We start from the raw sequence: 5210 nt of genomic DNA on the forward strand, positions 1-5210 counted from the left end.
TTCTCTCTCTCCCTCTCTTTCTTTCTTTTCCTTTTTTTTTTTTTAAGAGATGCGGGTCTCATTTTGTCACCTAGGCTGTAGGGCAGTGATCATAGTTCACTGCCACCTCAAATTCCTGGGTTGAAGCAATTCTTCCTTCTCAGTCTCCTGGGTAGCAGGTGCATGCCACCATACTGGCTAATTCCTTTTTTGTAGAGATGAGATCCCATTATCCTTCCCAGGTTGGTCTTAAACTCCTGGGCTCAAGTGATCCTTCTACCTCAGCTTCCAACAGTGCTGGGATTACAGGTATGAACTACCATGCCCAGCCTTCATTTTTTTTTTTTTTTTTTTTTTTTTTTTGAGACATAGTCTCACTCTGTAGTCAAGGCTGGAGTGCAGTGGTGCAATCTTGGCTCACTGCAACCTCTGCCTCAGCCTCCCAAGTAGCTGGGATTACAGGTGCCCGCCACCACGCCTGGCTAATTTTTGTGTTTTTAGTAGAGATGGGGTTTCACCATGTTGGTCAGACTGGTCTCGAACTCTTGATCTCAGGTTATCTGCTCCCTCACCCTCCCAAAGTGCTGGGATTACAGGTGTGAGCCACCCCACCTGGCTCAGCCTTCATTTTTTAAATTGGGTAGTTTGTTTTCTTATTATTGAGCTTAAGAGTTATTTGTATATTTTGGTTAAGTCCTTTACCAAGTGTGATTTGCATTTTAAAATTCATGAAGGTGTTAGAATGACTTTTTATATGTTTACTGGCCATTTATGGTTCTTTTTGTGAAGTGCACATTTTCTTGCAGTTGGCATTAGCTGAATCCACTGCTAAGACTTCTTCCCACTTGGGCTTTCATGCATAATATAATGATATACACAATGCCTCATTGGAATTTACCTAACTTAGAAAGAACATGCCTGCCCACCTTCCACAAGAGGCTGTACATCTGACTGTAATGGAGTGCTCCTCACTCCCCTCAATGCAGAGCAGAAATAGTCACAGCAGAGTGGTACATAAACTTACAGTAAATGTGTCCAATTTAAATGTTACCATCATCAGCAGGAAACATACTACACAGCCATTGGCTAGATTTCAAGTGACTGTGTGGGTCTTTGATTTCAGGAAGTTCGTGAATGCTCATCAAGGGCTAAATAAAGTGGAAAGCAGCATCCTTGAAAATCATCACTCTCAGGACAGGGTCTGCCTGGAATAGCACTGAATGTGTTTAGTAGTGCCTTGGGCTTGGGGGTTTTGGAGAAAGCTGCTTGAGACCTTCTCATGCTCATAAATTAGGTAAGGAGCAGTGAGGAAGTGTCTACAGCAACCTCAGCCAATGTGATACGCCTCTACAGCTGTATGAAGTAGATTCTCTGATTTTATCTTGAAATCTACAACTTCCACAAAAAAGAAAAATCTTTTACCATTTCTCATTAAAAAAGTAATATAAGTTCATTGTAGGGGGAAATAATCAAGTGTGATCTCATTGCCCAGATATAATCACTGTTAACATCTTCATTTGAATTTTCCCTAGGTCCATGTATCTATATATCTATGGTTCATAGATCCTAATGGATCCCTTGCGGAGCCTCTTGATTCCCAGAATCTCCAGATTATATCTGAGCAAGGAAAACCTTTTTAATCACTTACATTTTGTTGAGCAGCAGCTGTGTGCTTATTCCCCAGCTGAGTCTATGCTGAATAAGTGCTCACAATTACAGTCCATGGAGGCGAGCAAGGTTTCTCAAAATAGGCACTCAGACGACAAGACTAGCCCCATGCCCTGCACTCCCCTCCCTGCCCTGTCCCCTCTGCCTCACCAGACCCTCCTGAAGCCCATTTCCAGAACCTGCAGTGGACACAGAGGGGTTCAGGGCCAGATCCCTGGAGGCGACGGGCTTCCTCCACCATGGCAAGCATGTGGTCAGGACTGCTGGGGACCCCACGGTCTGGCCAGGACATATACTGTAGCTGGGACACAGAACGGGACTCCTGAAACACAGAAAAAGATGAGCAAAAGACTTAGGGAAAAAAAAAAGCATTAATTGGGTACCTACTATACACCAGGCCCACTTCTAGGCATCTTCCATTTATATCTACCAGAGAATAACTGAGGAGGTGGGTACTAGTATGATGCCCATTTTTACAGGGGAGGAAATCTCTCCCCTTTCAGGAGCCCCTTTGCCTCCTCCTTCCTTGTCACAGTACCTTCTGGAATGTGACCTTGAGGGTCCTCAGCATGATGTCCTCATTCAGCCACTTCTCCTTTATCTGAGTAAGGGGGGTGGGGCAAGTAAGAAGAGGGAGGAGAAGAAAGATCACAGGTACCAAAAGACATTTATAGAAAGCAAAGCATTCCTGATTAAAAAATCAAATACAGAAAACATTTTAAAAATTCACATAGCCCGGCCGGGGGCGGTGGCTCACGCCTGTAATCCCAGCACTTTGGGAGGCCCAGGCGGGTGGATCACGAGGTCAGGAGATCGAGACCATCCTGGCTAACACGGTGAAACCCCGTCTCTACTAAAATACAAAAAAATTAGCCGGGCGTAGTGGCGGGTGCCTGTAGTCCCAGCTACTCAGGAGGCTGAGGCAGGAGAATGGTGTGAACCCGGGAGGCGGCGGAGCTTGTAGTGAGCGGAGATTGCACCACTGCAATCCAACCTGGGTGACAGAGCAAGACACCATTTCAAAAAAAAAAAAAAATCATATAGCCCAAACTTCCCCAAAGCTTTCATTAAGGAAACATTTGACACAGGAGAAAAAGAGGAACTACTATAAAAACACAAGCCCTTTTGCAGTGAAAAGAGATTATTTTCTAAACTGAAACTTTTATTGTATTTATTAAGTACTAACGGTATGTATGACTTGAGAGTTCCCCCAAGCTCTTTTGAAATGGTAAGAGAAGACTTCCAAGAACCTTACCAGACACATTTACATGACAGAAATAACTGTGATTGTAGCCAAAATAAAAAAGCAAAGGCTATCCCTATATTAAGTTCTATTTGCAGGCTAACACCAGAGGGTTTCCTGCAGTGTGAGTGGACTGTGGGTTAAATCATTCATCCTTTTAGGCCCAACCCAAAGCCTTTACACCCTGGGAATCTTCCTTGAAACCTCCCACAGCTCACCAGAGTGATGCAGAAAATCCCAGTCTGCACTGGCTCCTGCTCCTGGGCCCAGTACCGCTCACACCTTTTCTGCAAAGGTAAGGGACAAAAGGCAGGGAGTGGGAAGAGGGAGTCAGCTTTAGAGCTAGCTCAATCCTGCCACAAGACACCCCAAGTGCTCGTGGTGTAAGCACAGGCAGCTATACTTACAACCTATAACAGAGGCCAGCCAACAGAGCCATCAGATTAAACACATGCAGACTCAATGGAGGTGCGCTGCTGACCATGCAGGGGAAATACAGTCCAGGATACCCTCCCGCTGTAAGCAACTAGAAACTGGACAAAATACATGAGCCGCTATTTTCAGACACTGGTTGCCAGGCGTTGCAGTACTGTGGTCACTGAACAGACCACCCTGGCTTATTGCATGGAAGTGTCACCAGGCTGTAAGACATGCGTCTAATGATCCCACAGAGCTGAGCCAGAGACCATGGCTCAAGGAGGCCAAGGCAGCTAGAATTTGCAGGGCTGAGTCCTGCAAGGAACAGAGCTATGCAAATAAAAGAAAAACTTGCATAGAAGTCCCCTCCTTGATTCTTTGGTTGAATAATCTGAATATATACAGCATGAAACCCATGAGGCCAGGCAAGAATAACTTCCCATGAAAGAATAGTAGGGATCTGTATGATGAACATTTCCTTGCGCTCACTATGAGACAGAATTCACATTCCCTCTAGCTAGAGTGTAGAGGCATTATCAACTATAAGGGGCATTTAGTAGGGAACCTAGAATGCCCACACATTAGAAGTATGGCTAAATTAATTCTAGAACAGAGGCTACTTGATCAGCCATCCAAAAGTTCCTAAAAAGGCAAAACACTCTAAAGAAAACAATCCAACACTTACCTGTGCAAAATTCAAAATATCAAGCATCCAATAAAATTGTACTGGATATACAAAGAAGCAGGAAATTGTGACCCATAACCAGGAGAAAAATCAGTCAGTAGGAAAGGGCCCAGAAATGACAGTTCAGGAAAGAAGTGAAAACTCTTAAAAGAGCTAGTACAAATATACTCAAAGATGAAAAGGAAAACATGAACATGCTGCAGAGTGGAATGAAAGATAGAAAAAATACCTGAATGGAATTTATAAAGAAGAATAAGATGTATGAAATGAAAAATCCACTAATAGCAGAGTAGACACTAGAAGAAAAGATCAATAGACATAAAAACATAGCCATATAAATCATTCAAAATGAAATGAAAAAAATGAAGAGAATCAGTTCTCTGTAGAAATATACCAGACAGTCTAGTGTATGTGCACATGGAGTCCAGAAGGAAAGGAGAAAGGGGGGATAACAGAAATTTATGTGAAGAAATAATAGGTGAAAATTTCCCAAATTCGATGAAACTATGAATCCACAAATTCAAGAAAGTCCATGAATCAGAGGGAGAATAAACCTAAAGAAAGTCACACCAAGGCAGATCATGATCAAATTACTGAAAAAGAAGATTTTGTTTTGTTTTGAGACACTTGCTCTGTCACCCAGGCTTGGAGTGCAGTGGCGCAATCTTGGCTCACTGCAACCTCCATCTCCTGGGTTCAAGCGATTCTCCTGCCTCAGGCTCCCCAGTTGCTGGGATTACAGACACACACCACCACACCCAACTTTTTAAAAATATTTTTAGTAGAGACGGGATTTCATCAGGTTGACCAGGCTGGTCTCAGCTCCTGACGTCAAGTGATCCACCCGCCTTGGCCTCCCAAAGTGCTGGGATTACAGGCATGAGCCACTGCACCCGGCCCCAGAAGAGAAAATCATAAAAGCATTATGCACAAAAAGGCACATCACATACTGAGGAACAAAGTTCAGAATTATAGCAACATTTTGTCAGAAACTGCAAGTCAATGGTATAATATCCAAAAAATGCTAAAAACCTTTTCAGACAAAAGCTGAGGGAATTCATCACAAACAAATTTGCACTCTGAGAAATATTAGAGTAAGCTCTTCAGATGCTTATAGACAGTGGCTGCTGCCTGTAATCCCAGCTATTTGAGAGGCTAAGGCAGGAGAATTGCTTATGGCCACTTCAACACCAGCCTGAGCAACACAGCCTGTATCTT

The 5210-nt window shown here is 43.5% G+C and overlaps 1 long non-coding RNA gene across 1 annotated transcript; it reads right to left on the reverse strand.

The window, feature by feature from the left end:
* Positions 1 to 1595: 1595 nt before the first annotated feature.
* Positions 1596 to 4644, reverse strand: LOC108523535 (uncharacterized). The gene is made up of 3 exons (XR_001883833.1): positions 3109 to 4644; positions 2186 to 2248; positions 1596 to 1969 (listed from the first exon to the last, which is right to left on the reverse strand). It is a non-coding gene; the product is annotated as an uncharacterized LOC108523535 (long non-coding RNA).
* Positions 4645 to 5210: the final 566 nt, after the last annotated feature.

The sequence above is a fragment of the Rhinopithecus bieti genome, unplaced genomic scaffold (genome assembly GCF_001698545.2).
Source record: "Rhinopithecus bieti isolate Rb0 unplaced genomic scaffold, ASM169854v2 scaffold_76242, whole genome shotgun sequence".
NCBI lineage: Eukaryota > Metazoa > Chordata > Mammalia > Primates > Cercopithecidae > Rhinopithecus > Rhinopithecus bieti.